Source organism: Vigna unguiculata, chromosome 9, assembly GCF_004118075.2.
Source record: "Vigna unguiculata cultivar IT97K-499-35 chromosome 9, ASM411807v1, whole genome shotgun sequence".
Taxonomy (NCBI): Eukaryota; Viridiplantae; Streptophyta; class Magnoliopsida; order Fabales; family Fabaceae; genus Vigna; species Vigna unguiculata.
The window spans coordinates 16,713,835-16,734,900 of NC_040287.1; the positions used below are offsets into that span (position 1 = coordinate 16,713,835).

Sequence of the window (21,066 nt, forward strand, 5' to 3'; positions counted from 1 at the left end):
CTTGCTCATGCATTCTACTTTTCTTTTCTAATTTGAATCAATGCATTTTCTTCTTTCCTAGAGCTTGGTGAAATGAACCTTCACATCTAGATAGCACTAGTGCATAATGGGTTTTTTACCGCGCTCTATATGCCTCGGTTCACCTGCAAACGAGGCATATGAAGACGTGGTGGCACTTTTGTAAATTTTTCGAACTTTTATACCTCGGTTGTACTTAGAATTGAGGCATAAACCCCCTAAATTTTTTATTTTTCCCACTGCATTGATATTTTTAAATTGGTGGCAGACTTTTATGCCTCGGGTCATATTTAACTGAGGTAGATAGATGTTTATGCCTCGGGTCTATTTTAACCGAGGCATATTTGATTGCTTTTCGAGTGGAATATGCCTCGGGTCACATATAACTGAGGCAGATATATGTTTATGCCTTGGTTTAAAATCAACCAAGGCAATAAGCCTTCTTAGGGTTTAAAAGAAATCGCGCCACTGTTCATCTTCTTCACGTGGTGCAGCGACAACTTTTTTTCTTCCATTTGCGAACGCCATTGTTGTAGAACGCAAAGGTTCCTTCTTCCACGTAGCTGCAGTTTCATCTCTCCACCACCGGTCTGCCGTTGAACGGCCCTCCTTCGTCGGGCGAGGCTCTTCCATTGTTGTCGTCGTAGAGGTTGTGAAGCCGCCTCCATTGTCGTCATTCAATCTTGCTTGTAGGTATGTGCTTCTCCTTTTTCAAATCGTAAAACTATCCTATGGGTTTCGAACATTGATGTGTGTGTCGAAGTCATGATTTGGGTCACGGTGGTTAGCCGTGGGATGTTTCACGTTTTCTGTTCAGATATAGTGGTGAAGAAAGGTTGTTCTACGTCGCCGGCGAGATGAATGAAGGCGTCGTGAAGCTGTTCCGGCGTGATGCGGTGGTCGAAGATGGTGGTGACGACACACTGGCGGCATTTAGGGTTTGAATGGTGGCTAGGGTTTCTGATTTGGGAGAAGGTTGAAGATGATGATGTGGCACACTGTGGTTGGTGTATGTGTGTTTACAAGGATCATGACTATGTGTGATGCTGTTATTGGGTCAGAAAATACTTTTTTTTTTAAATTTAAAATGCACATTAGGCCTCGGTTCCCTCTAAAACCGAGGCAGTAACCTTCGCATATGCCTCAGTTCATAACCGAGGCATAAACATATCTTTTTACCTTGCCAGCATATGTCTCGGGTGTAAAACCGAAGCCAAAAAGCCAAAATAACCGCGACATATTCTCTTCCCTGCACTAGTGTAGCATGTTATCTTAATGTATAATGGAAATTTTCACTTAATTTTCTTAAGAAATCATCACTATATTCATGAATGTTAAAAAGAACTAAGATAATCCTACGTCAAACAAGGCTTATGATACCATATGATGAATCCATCTTCAAGTTATGTATCTATGCAGATGAAAGGAGATAATCCATAGAGGTTGAAGGCGTAAAAGAAATGAGTAATAGAGAGTATATGGTTCAATGATGGTGAATTGTAGAGGCTCTCAAGTGAGGTTAGGCCAACACTCAAGGAAGGAGGCTAGAGGAAGCCTTGGGTTATTTATTTATTCTTTAAGAGAATTTCTTACTAGTTTTTTAGATCCTAAAAAAATTTGGGAAGTTCCTATTGTATCCTAGGGGGCTTGCGCAATACACCACAAATAATTCCTTGAAGGTAGTGAATCTACATGCCTTAGGATGTCAATCTTTTTCGTGTTTTCGTCAGCTTTTACAACAATTGTAAGGACTTACAAGCTGACGATATGGACGTCGACACCAACTATACACTAGAGATGTCAAACAGTGTTTGTAGAACATAAACAATCTTTGTGAAACCTTTCTTGGATATTTTGAATATCCAAGATACCAATAAAGACACTAAAGAGTGTGGTTCTACAAGGGCTAGGAATTTATCTGCTACAGCTCAAAAGGTACGAGGAAATCTTGATCACAAGAGTAAAATTAATTTTAAAAAATCTCATCCCATTGCATTTAACCCCACTTTTAAGGAAAATAGAGTAAATAGGGTTAGGAATGACAATCCTCCTTTGGCAAAATAACCAAAGGAAAAGATATAATTATTACAGTCTTTTCTAAAACAAATCTTGTGACCAATGTGAGCCAATGGGTGGTAGACTCTTGTGCTACTAGGCACATATGTTCAAACAAAAGTGTTTTTACCTCCAACACAAGTGTGGGGATGGAGAAGAACATGTGTATCTCGGTGATTCCATGACAACAAATCTCTAGCCTTGAGTGTATGCTACATGTGACATCAATCAAAGTTAATTTAATCTCTATGGCCATGTTAGGAAAAGTTGGGGTTAAAGTGTCATTTGACTTTGATAGGATTTTTATGACAAAGAATAACATGTTTATAGGGAAGGGATATTGTGATTAAGGTCTCTTTATACTCAATATTTTCGAAATTATTAATGAACCTTGTTCATCTGCCTATGTTATTGACTCGTACGATGTGTGTCATACTAAATTAGGACATGTAAATTCCTTGTATGTTATGAAATTACAACGACTAGAATAAATCAATATGCATGATAAGTAGAGAAGTAAATGTGACATATTTCTAAAATCTGGAATAACAAAGAAAGTTTGTCATTTTGTAGAATATCAAACTGAGTTGTTAGGGATAATGCAACTGATCTAGCTGATTTTAAAAAATTAAGTCTAGAGGTGGCAAAAATTATTTTGTAATATTTATAGATGATTATTCGAGATACACAAAAGTGTATTTAATCAAACATAAGGATGAAGTCTTTGATGTATTTTTAACTTATAAAGCGAAAGTAGAAAATCAATTGAATAAGAAAATTAAGAGGATTAGATTAGATAAAGGTGGTGAATATGTATTGTTTAACAACTATTGTGTTAGAGAAGGTATTATCTATGAAGTAACCCCACCGTATTCACGTGAGTCTAATGGATTAGCTAAGAAAAAGAATAAAACTCTTAAGGAAATGATGAATGTCATGCTTATTAGTTCTAGTGCACCTGATAACCTTTGGGGAGAAGCCTTTCTTACTGCATGCTTTTTACAAAATAGAATACCTCATAAGAAAACGAGTAAAACTCCATATGAGCTATAGAGAGGTTATCAACCTAATCTTAAATATCTAAGAGTGTGGGGGTGTTTAGTTAAGGCAATGTTACCCTATCCCAAGAAAAGGAAAATAGACTCTAAAACCTTTTATTGTATGTTCTTAGGCTATGTTGAACAAAGTGTTTCCTATAGGTTTCTTGTTCTTAAAAGTTATTTGATTGAGCATAATGCTATAGTGGAGATAAGAAATGTTAAGTGCTTTGAACATATATTTCCTTTAAAGGTTAGTGATACATCTAATCAACCTATATATACTAATTGTGATGCCATGTGTGAGGATTTGAGAAGAAGTAAAAGATAGAGGAAGGAAACTTCTTTTTGAGATCATTTTTATACTTATCTCGTTTATTATGATCCACCAAGCTTTGTAGAGGCTACTAGTGCTCCTACTGCAAAAACAATGAGATAAGGTCATCAAGACTGAAATTGAATCAATTTAGAAAAATAATACATGGACCTTAGTAGGTTTGCTTAAAGGATAAAAACCCATTCGTTGTAAGTGGATCTTTGAGAAAAAGTATCACCTTGATAAATCCATAGAAAAATGTAAGCAAAGATTAGTAGCAAAAGGTTTTACTCCAAAACCCAACATAGATTACTTTGACACATTTGCTCTTGTGGTTAGGATTTGCTCTTTTTTAGTATTGTTGGCTCTAACAGCTATTTATAAGCTAGTGATACACTAGATCGATGTTAAAACTACTTTTCTGAATGGTGAAGTAGAGGAGCAAATTCATGTGACTCAACTTGGAGGGTGTGTTGTTCCGGGTCAATACAATAAAGTGTGCAGACTTTTAAAATCTTTCTATCTCTTTCTCACTCTCTCTCTCTATATATATATATAAAATAATTAATAATATTTTATTAATTAACTTTTTAATTAATATTTTTATGTTTTTTATGTTCTTATTATTCATTTTCATTACTATTTTAGTTTTACTAAAAACTACTTGACTTACTTTTCAATGTTCAAAATTTGTGTAAATATAATACAAAACATGAACTTAACCTTAGGAGTTAAAGTGTACGATTTTCTAACCTCTTTTTTTTTTTAATAAGGATAAAATGAATGTTATAATTATTTAAAAGTAGGGATATTGCACACAATGTCACTAAGCCCATGTCTTGCGGCATAGTGTTGGTGTCCAATGTTCAGACCCGTAGAGCTCACTAGAATTAAATATTCAAGTGAACTTACCTGGTTTTCAATTCTGATAAATAATTTATATTCAGTTTTTTGTTGACTCCAGTAGTGGTTCTTGATCATCAAACAAATGAGTGGTGGAATGAGAAAAATAGAGAGAAGGCAGAGAGAAATTTTGAAAAGAATTCTAAAGAGAAAGTTTTTATAACATGAAGGTCAAAGGTCAAATTGAAAAAAGAAACTTAAAAATACATGGAATACAACAACAACGGGAGAAATAAATTAACCTTTATGGAAGGAGACTAAGTCTGACTACGCTTGAGAGAGTAAATATTTCCCTATCAGAGGAAGTGAAAACTCAATCCAAGAGAAGATGGTTCATTCCAAATCCCCAAATATAGAAGAAGTCAACATTTGTATATAATTCAAAGGTGTATGCCTTTCACATGTATATTAAGCATTTACTGCAAATCCTTTGCTTTACTTCCCTGTGTAATCATCACAAATCATTGCATATACAATCATGCATCTCAATCTAATATTTATTACTCATCCACAATAATGCCTACTAGTGAATTCTTCATCCAACTTCAAAATTTCTTGTTGTATTTCTTTCCATGTATGAAATTACTTTTTCTCATATAAACTCAATTTGCTAAAACCAACCCAAATCATCACCATATACCATATTCACAATAATGTATATAAGCATGGTCAACTCATTACCCTTTGACATACTGATGGGAGCTCCTCCATCACATACCACCCCCATTCATTGAGTTCATTCATACAAAAATATCATATATATTGTGGCCCTTATACCCTTATCTAAAAAAATATGATGCCTTTGTATTATATCATTTGTCTAACCTAATCTATTATAATGTATCTCATATAAATGTGCATTCTTCATATTATTGTACAAGAGTTCCTCCAATCCAATAAATTAATGACATAATTGAGGAAAACAAATTGAATTTAAATGATTTAAAGTACCAAGCCTTTATAGCTCAGTGGTAGAGTGTCAGTCTTGTAAACTGAAGGTCTGTAGTTCGATCCTGCATGAAGGCATTTTTAAAAGATTTTTCATTTTACAAAAATGGAATACCAATATTGATGCATAAAAGCTATATAGAAAAAGAAAGTTGCACATATTATCAAATAACTTATCTATTATCTAGGAAAGTTACTTGCTTACCCATTTTTATTTTGTTAACAAGTGCCCCAATTGTTAGTTTGTCATTTAACATTTTTTTTGCCATATGTCTTTAGAGAGTTAATTTACGTTTTTACCCATGACTTTTTTTGATTCATTTTTATACTACTTTTTTGGTGTTATCATTTTTTACTACTTAGTCATTTAATAAAATTAAATTTAAAAAATATATTTTAATTTATTTTGTAAAATAATTTATTATCTATTATAATTTAAAATGTCCACCTAATGTTTGAATCGTCAATTATGTCAATGTTGAAATTGAATTTAATCATGATATGCGTCCCTAAAATGAATTTAAAGATTCATGAATTTTTAAAATAAATAAATAATTACTTCTTTTAATGTGTGTCATTAGATGCATTTTACCCATCATTAAATTTTTTTCCAACATAATTTTATATATTTATTATTAAAGAATAACTTATAGGTAAAAAGCATTAATTATATTTCTTCAATACAATTTTTCTTATTCTTAATTTTATCCTTTTATAATTTTTAATTACTTCGTCGTTTAAACTAGCCATGTAAACCTTAAATATATAGTCATTTAGAATAACGTATGTCCATACACTAATTAAACGAGTCTATACACAGGCACTAGATGAGTACATCTATATATTGATTAGACATGTCTAACAATATACATTAGACAAGCTTGTGCATACATAAATTAAATGTAAGACCATGAAAGATTATAATAATTAGAAAATATATATTCAAGGTGGTTTATTATTATTATTTTAAATATTTATAGTTTACTAATTATTTAAGAGATTTATTTTATTTAAAAAATATATAAAATGGTTACTATAATATAAGTTTCCTAATATATATATATATATATATATATATATATATATATATATATATATATATATATATATATATATATATATATATAAAGTAGTTATCACAATATAAAATAAGTATATATAAGGGTTAATTCTTAAATAGATTCATTGTAAATTATAAGATTTATTAGAAAGATATATCTAATATTTTATGGTTATTAGAAAGATCACAATAAGGGTTTGACATCTTATATAAAGTCTTTTGTATCTTGTAACCTTTTAAATCAATTCGATATGATATGTTATTTTATTAATCTTCTTTGAGTTTGTCATCTTCAATCTTTCATTTTGGAAATAGTCTAGTTTCCATATTAACTTTTTCTTGAATTTTTGCTTCTTCACTTAAGTGAAAAATAAATTGATTAATATTCCATTTGTTTGTTGAAACTCACCTCTCTTTTAAGGTATCATTTTTAAGTGTTGATTGGAGGACTATGAACGCTACTCTTGTGGTGAATTTTAGAGACAAAGAAGAAAGGGTTAAAAAGAGTAAACACTTGAGAGAAGAAACATAGACAATAAAACTTATTTTCATTTTCAAAAGGACTTCAAATCTTGAAAACTGAGATTGTAACGAAAACTTGTCACTAAATTTTGAATATATAGCTAAAATCTATAAGTACCTTGATTATTGTGCTTCAATTTACTTTTTGTCACAAATTTTTTGTTATATTTTTATATATTACTTTAGTTTTCTTTATTGTCGGGTGTCTTAGGAAAATGTATTTGGTGCAATCTCATTTCCTATTGGAAACATTGTATAATTTCACTTTAGACTTGTGAAATTGTCCCACGAGATTCTAAGTGTTATTTGGACTTTCATTTTAGAAACTTGTCTAGTTTCAATGCTTTAGTGCTTTTATATCCATGACAAGATTAGGAAGAAAAGGTCTCTAAAATATTAGTGACATTTCTTTAGTTTTTAGGGGTGCGAACACACATACACACTAAAGAAATTTGGTTTTGGACTTTTTATCACAAAATTTATGAAATTGTATTACATGAAAATTTCTAGTTAAGAAATACTTGATACTTAAAGTGAGTCCATTAGTGACTCACTAAGTAAAAGTTTAATTTATTTATTTTCTATAATATTATATGTAATAAAACTTTAATTTATCATTTAAAAATAATAAATTAATGTTACAAAATTTGTAACCTTATGTTCTGCAATTTAAAAATAAAATAAAAATATAAAAGTGATCTCAAATAAAAAAATATATAATATAATAATAATTATATAAAAAGTCATACATTATATTTAAATTTTGAATTCAAATGAAAAATAATAATTTTAAAAGAACATGAAAATTTTTCAAAGAAGAAAAATCAGAACCTAATAAAATATTTAAATTATTAAATTATTCAATGAAAAAAAAGCTTTCGTACCTTTTTTTTTTCTTTAGTCCTTTCCCTTTCTTCTTCTTCATTCATCTATCCGCAACTCCATTCTCTACACAAAATGGTTCAACCTTTCACTTACTAGTTTTGGCGATTCCAACAACCGAGACGTATCTTCTTCAGTGCGTCCGTTGCGTCCGATACCCTGTCAGGGACACGCGACACCATGTTGAAGATTCATAGGTTACTACTACTCTATATAACTCCAATTCCAGATTTTCAATATTTAATTGAAGAGGAAAATCTTACCTTTACTCAGAATGTCATGCTACGATTAATTTAACAAAAATAAATAAATAATTTCCCAATCATCCTTGCTTCTACTTCATACCATTCTTCCCTAAGCTTTATTCATCAATTGAAAACCAACACAACTTCATTGAACCCATCCCCGTGGTTTCTAGCTCGCCTCATCAAGGACATGTGTTCATTATAACCAGATAATGCGCGATAAAAGAGGAAGACAAGCAACACTTCCTGCGACAATTTGGGCTATTCTCCACTCTCCAGGCTTGCAGCGAATTTTGATTCGAGGGCAGAGTTTGCACTGGTGGTAGCAATTGCGATACCGATGCAACTCTGGTTCACAACGACGTTTGCAGTTGGAGAGAACAATGGTGGACCTACGCCATGATGGAAATGGGAGGTATTGTGGTGATCAATGTCGTCACCTTTTGAAATATCCATGGTTTATTATGTAAGCTAAAATAGTTTTATATATATATATATATTATATATATATATATATATATATATATATATATATATATATATATTATTTTCTTGGTAGTTTTGTAACCATTATTTCTTTTTTCTTTCGTTACGCATTTGTTCCTTCTCCCTTTTAATAGTTTTGTTTTGTTCACTTTGTATTCACCAAAATCCACTAAAATTTCCATTGTAGTTCTCTTATCAGAACCTTTGTTACACACTTTTTCCTTTTTATGGTTACTTTCAAATTGTGTAATATCGATTTCATTTAATCAAATAGTTTTTGGGACATAGATTAGATTATTTATACTAATTTTTAATAATTTTATTTATTATTTAGTTTTTTCACATTCAAATATTTGAATTTCAATTTCTTGTGTAAGCCTTTCATTTACTAACTATCATAAATAAGTTATCTTTATTATTCTCTTTGATTCTTAGTTTTTTTTTTTCATTTGAAAAAACTTTGTTAGCTTAAAATTTTTTACTATCTCTCAATAATTCGATTGGCTCGATATCTAACAAGTTTTCTTAGATATTTAAGGCAGTTTCTATTTTATCATACCTTTAATTATACATTTCATTTCGAAGTTTTGTTTAATGGTGTTCCAAATCGTTTCTAGGACACATAATTGACTATTTTTACTTCTTTTTCATATTTTTATTTATTATTTATTTTTATCATATAAAATACTATTTTAAATGTTTTATATAATTTTTTTTTATTTTGTAAATAATTCTCATAAGCATAATTTTACATCTAAAATTGTACAAACACATTTCATTTATTATGACATAACTATTTAATTCGATGAATTTTATTAGTATCCACTTAGATTAAAATTCAAAGGATAAAAGTTTTATTATATGAATTATTTTTGGTTTAGTCTTTTTCTTTTGTGCATTTTCATTTAAGTAATCTATTGAAATATTTATTGGTATAAAAATTATAATTTAAAAAAAATATTTTTTCATCTTTTAGCTTTATTTTATTAATGCAAGTGAAATTACTCGATGTTTGCAAGCTTAATAATATATGTTTTGGTTATCATGGAATTTGTGTAACGATTCTAATTCGTATATATTAATCTACTAATCAAATCGCAACATATTTGGTATTAAGGGGTGTAAAAGCAAGGAAGATATATAAAACCAAACATAATCATAACTTTCATTTCTTCCTCTCATAATCTCCTATACTATTAGGTCTCCCCTGTTCTGCACTACCCTCTATTTATGTTTATCACAAATAAACTCATAAGACTCTAGTTTTGGTGACGTACAAATAAGTTGTTGGACATTAGCCTAATCTACTATAATAAGGTTAGTTCTTATCAATCATTTATTTCATACCGATACCGCAGACAAGGAACCTCTTTCAACTCTCACCACCTAAACCATATTTTATCTATAAGTCTATAAGTTTAGAAAAGTTATGATGACTTCACGTGAAAATCCCTACACCAATGTATACAGTACACTATACAATATGGTACTTCTCCATAGAAATCACCATATCCATCCAATACACAGTCATAATATCATTAAATCACATTTCTGCCGATAGATTTTTAACATTCAACAAGGATTTATTCAACCAAACGAACATCATCACCGTAAAGTCCTTAAATTTCCTTTCTCATTAAATCAAGAAAACTTTCATAGAAACCTTTTACTAGTTTTTGCCCAGTGCCACTCTTTTCTCGCTCAACGAGCCCAATCTTACAACAAGACCCGCCATCAACAATAAAATGCATCCATCAGAAACAAAACAAAGAGTTTTAATCTAGTTAGCACCCAATTTAATGCTCTGACTATTATATAAATATTTGTTACTTGATTAAAATTTGGAATTATTACTTTTTGTACAAGAAGACTCTTTTAGAGAGAACATTAATAATAATATAACTATATATATATATACATATATATATATATATATATATACATATATATATATATATATATATATATATATATATATGTATATGTATATGTATATATACATATCTATATATATATATATATATATATATGTATATGTATATGTATAGATATATACATATACATATACATATACATATATATATATATATATGTATATATATACATATATATACATATATATACATTATATATATACATATATATATATATATATATATATATATATATATGTTTGTTGGTGTGAGGTGGCTTTTGAAAGGAAGTTGTATAGAGTTTGTAGACACTTTAAGATCATTTTGTGTTGAGAATTGTAAATAAATTAAAATAAAGACTAATGTAGAGAAGAATACACATAAGAATTTATAGTGATTACCTTCACCTAAGGCTACATTCAGTCTCTTAAGCAACATGTTTAAGAAGTTTCATTAAAAAATCTTTGACTAACATGAGTATCGACCTCTCTAGGTTACAATGAGTATCAATCACTCCAGGTATTATGAGTTTGCCCTCTCCAAGAAACACGAGTATAAACCTCTCCAGGTTATAATGAGTTTGATCTCTTTAGGTGTCCTTTTCAATCTCCCCATAAGATAGAGAATTCACAATTATAATGAATAAAATAATCTCCCACGCAAGAAAGTATAATCATGCTCAAGGTATACTTCACTATGTGATGGATATTACAATGGTTATGACTCAATCCAATATCACTCTATACAAAATAGATTTGACTTTATGCTTTTAGAGTATTCTCACTTTTTTTTCTCTTGATATGAGAATAATTCAATACTTTTGAATTTTCTCTCGCATTCTTCATTTAATCATCATCTTGGTTTTATTTAGGGTTATATATAATGTTTCTGGGGTTTTAACCTTCACTAAGAACTTTACCATGCCTTAACTTTCCCCTGGCTAAAAACTATGGTCGTTAATAGATTATCGACGACGCTAACCCCTTGAAAAGTGAACGTCACCTACGGTTTTATAACCCATATTATGTTGTAGTGGTTTCAAACCCTCATTACTTCTAGACGGTTTCTAAACCCTTGCTGTAAGACCCGAGAAATTTAATTAATTAATTAATAAAGGCGGGTAGTAAGAATGTTTATGAAATTTAATGTTGACTTTAATAATGTGGAAAAGTTCTAGCTTAAGTGGTTGAAAGTACTTGGTTATGTTGAAAGGACTTGGGTTCAAGTCTTGTGTATGCCAAATTATGTGTTATTTTAATTATGTATTATTTTGATAATATGATTAATCATGATGAATGATAATATAATCCTAGATATAAAGGAATTATCATGAAACATGAATTGGATATTGGTTGTGCACTTGCTTTGGAATTGGATGGTTAAAGAGAGTGTATCATGAATCATGAAACATGAATTTGATTATATTACTCTTTTGTATCATTGTATGTATATTTGGATAATTTACATTGTGTAAATATGCATAATTTCGTGTTCTTGGAAAATTTCCAGAAACCGCCTAGCGCGCCTTCGAAGCTGCTAGGCGATGCATGCTAATTTTAGTGTTTTCTAGGTTCTTGTGAGGAACCTCCTGGCGGCTCGTTCATTAAGGACGTGGCGGTGAGGACCACCCGCCAGGCGACGTGAGCCCTGTTGGTTTGATTTTAATGTTTTTGGTGATTACTAGATGGTTCTAATCGAGGAAAAGAGGAGCTTTATATATGATTAAATTTTTGGATACCAATATTTGTGGAATTACACTATGAGTGGAAGTAATTGGAAATTGGGGTTTTTTGGAGCTCTGAGATTAATTGTTATTTGAATTGAAGTGGAAATGTTATTGGAATGGTTTGGGCCGAGAGATTGCACAATAGTAAGCGGGATTTCTTTTTAGGGTTGTGAGAACAGGCTGAGAAATGAAATTGGGAGTTTCTTGGAACCTTCGCAGGTGCAAAAGTTTCTGGGTAGTATCCAAAACTTTATGCACTACCTGGCGGTACCTTGTTTACCGCCAAGCGCCAACGTAGTGACTTTGGTGTTTTCGTGGCTGTGAGGTGTAGTTGCAAGGTTGGGGTTTTGTTGGGAAAAATGTTCTTAGTTCATGAAAATTTTTAGTGTTGGAATAAGAGGTTTGAGGGATAAATGAATGAAAATTAGTACCACTTGAACTATGGGTCGATTTGGGAAGTGGAAGAATTGTGATAGTGAATACATTCTAGTTTAGTTCATAAAATAGGATCATCACTATGGCTAGTTGTGGAAAAGAACTTAGTCATTGAGTTCTTGTTGAGTGCCTAATTAGCCAAGTGCGAAATCAATGTGTTAAAGGGTAGTATATTGTGGCAGGTAATTGAAAGGGTAATTTGGTAAGGGTGAATCAAGGCTGTAATAAGGATTAGAGGAAGAGTACAATAATGGCCATTTGAAATGATAAGTAGCAAGCATAACCTTTTACATATGGGACAACATGGAGTTAATTAATTGCACATGAGATAATATATGATAATGGGGAGCAGTGTTGATAATATTTAACTAAGTCTATAAATTTGGGTGAGTGTTGAGCTAGAAAAGAATTGTTGGAAACTATACAAGACTCTGACCAACCAGTACAACTCGCTGTACTGGGTTAGCGCTTGGCGGTGAGGCTTGGACTGCCATGCAATAACTACAAAATCAGTGGGGTCTGGAGTGCATATCGCTTGGCGACGGGGACGATTCTGCTAGGCGACTACTGGATGACAAATAACACCTTAGCGCATAGTACCTGACGGGTGTGGTTCGCAGTAGGTGGTTCTGGTGAGACATAGCATCAAAGAGGGGCTAGGAAACACTTTTCATTGAGTTTATGATTTTTATGGATTTAAGTTATCATTTGTGGTTTTGAATAATTTTGTAAATCTTTATGTTACCAGACTTAGATATTGTAATCAAGCTTTATAAATGATGGGTTTTGGATCATTACCGTTGTAATAAATGTTTTAATTTTCCTGCGTTTTTGGGAAAAGACATTAAAATAAATGAGGTTTTATTTATATTTTCTATTTTATTTTATTAAAATTATTAATATCTGATCGGGATATTACACCCGCAAAATTTTGACACTTTTTAAAACCTCTACCACTTCCCAACAAGTTTTAAACTCATACAATGTAGTCAATATTTTTCATCAATTTTTATTGGGGTTTCAAATTCATGTTTCATTGATATACACAACTTATACACAACTTATAATGTGGGGAGAACAAACATACTCTCTTTTTAACCTCCGATCACTTTCATCATCTCTAACCTGACAACCCACAACCTCCATCCATTTTCACCTATACATCCTAACCTCTCCAGACACAATACAGAGCATCAATTCGTTTCACCATCAACGCCAATAAACACTAGAGAAAAAATATTATAATCAACATAGTATAATAAAAGCCCAAAAAAAAGGTAACATAGAGCAAGGAAATTTAAACCAATATCAACAAACACAAACATATTCATCATGCTACATACCATTGAATCCATCACATTCCTCAACTCACACGATCAAAATTTTAAACAGAAAGATAAGAGACTCGATCACTTTTCCAGTGAGGTTTTAACGTGCTTATACCCTTAACTACATCAGTCACAAGACTCATATTGGGATATTGAATAACTGTTCTGTTGGAACTAGTGAGAAATGCTTAACGTGTTTGTTGGAGAAATAGAAAGGTTTGGCACCAGGGATGCTCCCAATAGCAATATAGAGGAGAGAAAGGGGAACGATCCAAACCTAACACTTCCACTCGTCACCAACGATCGTCCGCAGAACGCCAGTCTCCCTTATTGATGAATCCATCTTCTAGAACATGGATCAAGAGATGTTGTGCCATGAGCGGGTAGGTTCATGGATGGTGGTTACATGTGATGGTATGAGCGGGGAGGTTCATACCCAATTACTCTCCTATGGGGATACGAGCGAGGTAGGTTCGTATGTTCCATGCTCACAGTTGAGAGATGCTGCGTGCGGGGAGGTATGTAGCTGGTGGATCACACGTGTTGGACTACGGGTGGGCAGGTCCGTAGAGTAGGACTACGAGCGGGGAGGTTCGTAGAGACAGGACCACGAGCGGGCAGGTTCGTGTGAGCATCATAAATCTTGAGTCCATGGCTAACTTTGTTGTGGAATTGGAGGTTGAAAAGCCTTGGGGGTATTAAGGATTTGACCATGGTTTAGCCATGATAATATCATGGGGTGTATTTATATTATTTACTATTATTTAATTGATATGTTTCTTATATTCTTTTGAGCTCACCCTTTTTGTTTGTGCATGGCGATGATCGTATAATTCTTTACACGGGAGTAGTTGATGATACAGGTGATGCTACTAACACTTGAGATGGAGAGAGGGCTAGCTTGGGGATTTTGAGCTAGGAATTTTCTTATGATTTCCATTATTTTGTCGGATTTTGGAACTTGTAATAAAATTACTGTTCAGCTTCATTTAAATTATGGCATGATTAATAATGTTTTAATTTTTCCCGCATTTTGGGAGTAATAAAGTGCAGTGTTTGACTTTATTTATTCTTATTTAATTATTTATTTATTTTAATCAAGTAAATTCCAGTAGGCATGTTACAATGGTCGCTATGAATAACAAACTTCTTGGACACTAAATAGTGTTCCCAAGTTTGAAGGGCCCTAACTAAGGCAAACAACTCTTTGTCATTGGTAGGGTAGTTGAGGGAGGCATCATTAAGTTTTCACTAAAATAAGCAATTTGGTGACCTGCTTGCAACAATACTGCATCTTCACCAACACCGGATGAATCACACTCTAGCTCAAAAGTTTTTGAAAAGTCTGGTAAGACTGGAATGGGTACATTAGTGAGTTTTTCTTTGAGTTGTTGAAAACCATACTCTTGTTTTTCCCACCAACTAAAATATACATCCTTTTTTACCAACTGATTTAAGGGTGAAGCTAAAGTTGAGAAGTTAGCAACAAACCTCCTATAGAAACTTGCTAGCCCATCGAAGCTTCTAACCCATCTCCTAAATTTTTAGGAGTAGGCCATTCTTAGATGGCCTTTATTTTCTCAAGGTCCACATGAATCCCATGTTTATTGACTACAAAACCTAAAAAAATGACATTATCTACACAAAAGTTACATTTTTCTATGTTTGAAAACAACTTATTTTCCCTAAGAATGTCAAGGACAAACCTAAGATGATCTACATGCTCATGCAAACTCTTACTATATATCAAAATTTCATCAAAATAATGATTTCAACAATTCTAAGAAATTGAAATACCTAGTAATTGAATTACTTGCAATTGAATTCTATTCATTTCTTAGATAATTAGTTTGGATGAATTAATTGAAATATTTTAAATTTCATTTTTCTTGTTTGGATAAATCAATTTAATTTCTATTTCAGGGCAAACTCAACTCTACCTTTAAGTCTAACTAACTTAGCTCGACCTTCAATTCGAAACAACTTGTCTTGACTTTTGGTTCAAGTTGACCTTCAGTCTGGCTCAACCTTCGACCCGACTTGACACGATCTGACTCAACTCGAGTGATGAAGGATTGACACCCACCAAGGATGGAGGAACATGCTTAAGAAGACTAAGCATGTTTACAAAGGAAGTTCACTAATCCTTCACCCCTTTAATTTGTGTTTGTTATTTTTGATTCCCTAAGTTGACTTAGTTGAATCAACTTTAGTTGACTTGTTGACCTTTAACTAGGTCTGACTTGTTGACTATAGTTGATATGACTTAAGCCAACATGCTAATCTATGTTTATTTGCTTTGTAGGTTAATTAGGAGTAAGAAAACAATGCTAGGTGGCGCATGGTGATCGAGGAGTATAAATGATGTGGAAGAGAGAGTAAAACAAAGGCATACAACATAAAATAAAAGGCATAAAGCAAGTGTACCTATGTGCCTTTGGTATCCATTATTTTAAGCACACTTTGGCCACTTTTTGGAGACATATGAGACACGTTCTTTGTCTCCTTTTTCGCTAGAACGAAATTATCCTTGCACACACCATTGTTAGCTCTTTTGTCTCTTATTTTTGTAACCTTATTTGAACTAGTTTCTAGAAGTTAGGGTTGGGTTTTTGTAGAGACATCCTTAGGTATCTTTTATTTACTTAGAGGCCCCTAAACTCTTCTATATAAGGGGTGCTCCTAGACATGTAAAACGGTTGAACATTTTAAAGTAAAAACACTCTTGTGTCTCATCCATTTGTGAGAGTTTCCTCCTCAGGGAATGAATACTTTTAAGCCTTATCTTGCATAGCAAGTGGCGGCACACATCCACTCATCTTCAAGGTCGCCATGGCTTCTAGCCTAGCCTTGTAGTGGCGTGCTTCTCACATTTTTACCATTCCTTTCCTTTCCATTTTATGTTTTCTTCTTCCTTTAATTGTTCTTGGTTTTCTATGGTTTACGTGCCTTCCATTTCGTTTTTGTTTTGAATCAATCCATCATCTTCTTTTCTTGAGCTTTGTGAAAGGAAGCTTCACATCTAGATAGCATGCTATCTTAATGTCCAGTGGGGATTTCACTTAGTTTTCCTAATCAACTCACACCATATTCAATAATCTTAAAAGGAAACAAGATAATCCTTCATCATCGAGCTTCAGCTTGACTTGACCTTCGACTAGCTCGACCTTTAACTCGATCTGACTTGACTCGATCGTTCACCTGACTCGGGGCAACCCGATTTGATCTTCGACCCTACTTAGACTGACCCGACTTAACATTTGGTTCGGTCCGACTCGACCTTCACTCCAACACGGATTGGTCTGGCTGGACTCGACCTTTGGGTCGGTTCAACTCGGCTTGAACTTAGACCCGAACCAACTCATCTCAACCTTTTGTCCGACTCGACATTTTGAACGTGTAGACTCTTTTTGTCCTAACCAATGAGCAATTGCATAACTTAGGGAACTTCCATTTCCTTCTTTTTTTTGAGTGAATTTTAAATTCTCCTATTTTAATTATTTGAAATACATTCTTAAAATTTCTCAATTTCAATTTCCTTTTAATTTCCTCATCCAAACATGTCATCTTCCTTGAAAGAATTTCAAATTCTTCAAATAAATGAATTACCTCTTGAATTTTCTCATTCAAACGCACCATAAGGACATGATTGATAAGCCTCATGAATGTGTTAGTTGCATTAGTGAGCCCAAAAGGCATCACCAACCACTTTTATAGTCCAAATTTTGTCTTAAAAGAGGTTTTTCACTCATCACCATCTTTTATTCTTATTTGGTGATAACCACTCTTTAGATCAAATTTAGAAAACATCAAGCCTTGGAATTGTATGACTATATTTAATGGTTATGTTATTTATTGCTCTACAATCATAACACATCCTCCACTTCCCATCCTTCTTAGGTACTAACAAAATAGGCACAACACAAAGACTAATATACTCTTTTGAATCCAACCCTACTCCAACAAATCTTGGACTTGACACTCTATCTACATCTTCTCCAATATAGAGCCTCGTATGGAGTATTGCTATGCTTGAGTGGAAATTGTTTTTATAAGTAAACTCTATCCATGGTAGAATTTGATCCCAACTTCCAATTTTTTCTAAGACACATGCCCTCAACAAGTCGTCTAAAGATTAGATAGTCTTTTTAGATTGTTCATCAATTTAAGGGTGATAAGTTGAACTAAGCCTAACTTTTGTCCCAAGGCTCTTTCTAAACTATCCCAAAATCTAGAGGTGAAACGAGGATCTCCATTAGAAATTATACTAGAAAGTACATCATGTTTGGTAATTTCTTTTATGTATAGATGAGCTAATTTTTCTAAAGAAAATCTAATGTTAATATGTAGAAAGTGAGCAGACTTTGTTAATCTATCTACAATGACCTAATGTGCTTAATAACCAAACACAATCCTTGGTAAACTTTTCATAAAATTCATAGATAAACTTTCCCATTTCCTTTCTAGAATATTTATGGATTGTTGTTCCTCACAAGTTTTTTATAGTTCAACTTTTGTTTTCTGACAAACTCTACCATTGATTTCCTTATCCCAAACCACAAAAACATTTTCTTAAAGTCTCGATACAACTTTGTGCCACCCAAATGAATACTTAAGCTACTCTTATGAGTTTCCTCCATCATTAATTTTCTTAATTCTTCTTTTGGAGGTTTGCAATTTCTATCCCTAAACTTCTTGATTCCACTAGAATACTTGCAAAGTTCATATTCTTTTTCTTCTATTTTTGTTGTCAACTTTTTTTGCAAAAATTTATCTCTTTCTTGAGCTCCTCTTATTTTTTCTCCAATAACCCACTTCATATTTCTAACTTTCCTCAGCATAGACTATTGAGTCTAAGTTCTATAAATAAGTTAAAGTCTCTAAATTATTTTTTTCAATCTAATTATTTCACTTTCATCATGGATGCGTGCATAGATTTTTCACTCAAAGCATTTGCAATAACGTTTACTTTCCCAAAGGTGATAGTGCAACCCAAAATCATAATCGTTAAGAAATTTCATCCATCTATGTTGCCCCCAAATAAGTAATGTCTCCATATTTTCAATGCAAACATGACTACAGGTAATTCTAAATCATGTGTAGGATAATTAACTTCATGTTGCTTGAGTTGTCATGAAGCAAAAGCTTCCACTTTTCCTTGTTGTATCAATATGCATCTTAATCCTTGTCCAAAGGCATAAAATTATACCTCATAAAATTAATGGTGTATTAAATCGTTTCTCGGAACATCACAAGGGTAGACATATAAGATGTACAGAAACAAATTTATTGCTTATAGAAATACATCAATTTATGCAAGCAAATGAAGTTTGTTGACATGCATAGGTTGGATGGTGTTTTACTTGAGAATTTGATGAAGCTTTGATGAAGGTACTTGAAGCCAATGCCTTGGAACCATGCTTACATTGATGAAGATATGGAGATTTGATGTTATTCATGTTGATCAAGCGCTATATGCATGCCCTCTATATGGATCAATTATGGAGAAAACAAGCTTGAAGATTGTAATTCACTTTGTAGACCATTTAGCAATAATTAGATGTATAGGGTCTTTATTGTGTCTTTTAATCTGTTGAAATATTTTTCAATGGGTTAAATGGTGTCATTTAATCTGTTGAATGAATTTTTAACAAATTAAAATGTTAGCTGCAGTAGTCTTAATTGTGACTAATTCAATCAGTTGATTTATTTTTTAATCGACTGATTTCTCTTAAGTTAAGTGAAATCAATCGATTGATTTGAAAATCAACCTATTGATTTTCTTAACAGTTTGACTATAAGAGTTGTATTTTTTGAAAGAGAGGTAGCACAACCATTTTTTAACACGAAATCATTCTGGAAACCTGGGGATTCTCTATCTTTCTTGATCATACAGATTGCAATTGGTGAAGATTGATCTTGGATCAATTCTTGGAGCATTTCGCTTGGTGTTTGAAGCTTGGAGAAGGTGGTTGTGGTAGGCAGGGTTGTGCTACCACTGAGGTTTGATCTTTCTCAAGCCTTGTGTATGTGCTTGGTGGTTTTCCATGTTTGCAAGAGGTGTCTTGATGTGCTGGTTTGATTCTTATATGATTCAAGAGTCTTTTGTATGTGTTTTTGCATATTTTGAAAGTGTAAGAGTGTAAACTTTGTAAATCTTTTTAAATAGTGCCAAATCAGGCTCGGGTTGCTTTGACAAACTAGATGTAACAAAGGTTTGAGTGGACCAATATAAAAATCTTGTGCATTACTCTTTTCTCTAACCCTTCTCTTTTGCCTTTTTATTTAAAGTTTAAAGAATTGTGCTCTAAACCATTTTTTTGACATTCTTGAGTGTTTTAGCATTATCTGCCACATTGATAACTCATTGGAACATTGATATAACTCATTGGAACCTGTCTTGACTGATCTTTTACATTGATATTGCTTTAAATTATGAACCTGCATTTTTGCATTTTGCTCAGTATTTTAGTCGACTGTTTTGGTGATTCAATCGATTTATTATATTAGTACCGCATCTGTTTAATAAAATCAATCGAATAACTTTGTTTTTGATAGGTTAAAAGTGTTCAGTTCAGAAGTTTTTGCATCCTTACTTGTTGGTTAGGTTGATTCAATTGACGACAATTTTAAGCCTTTAAAAATCACCTTATTTTTTAACTAGCCAATGCAACCCCCCTCCTTTTGGGCATTTCAGCCATTTCAAAACTTACAATTGGTATCAAGAGCTAGGTACTTGAAATTTGCTCAAGTAAGATACTAAATATGTTTTTGAACTACTTGAAATGGTTGAAAACAAGCTTCCTTTTGTTGAAGGTGCCTCCATTCATAGACCCCCTATGTTTAGTGGCATTAATTACAAATTTTGGAAAATTAGGATAAAAATCTTTATTGAATCAATAGATCAAGGGATATAGGATGCAATCATAAATGGATCATATACTCCTAAGCATAGAGTTGGAAATATGTAGGTTGATAAGCCTTGGACTCAATGGACAGAGGAAGAGAGGAGAAGAGCTCAATATGATTGCAATGTTAAGAATATCCTCATGTCATCTCTAAACATGGATGAGTTTTTTTGTGTTTCACAATGCAAGGGTGCCAAGGAACTGTGGGAGGTTCTTGAAGTGACTCATGAAGGAACCAATGACGTGAAGAGAGAAAGGAAGCATGCCTTGATTCAAGAGTATGA

At 32.4% G+C, this 21,066-nt stretch overlaps 1 non-coding gene across 1 annotated transcript; it reads left to right on the forward strand.

The window, feature by feature from the left end:
- The first annotated feature begins 5,283 nt into the window (after positions 1–5,283).
- On the forward strand, positions 5,284–5,355 carry TRNAT-UGU. The gene has a single exon. It is a non-coding gene; the product is annotated as a tRNA-Thr (tRNA).
- The last annotated feature ends 15,711 nt before the right edge of the window (positions 5,356–21,066 follow it).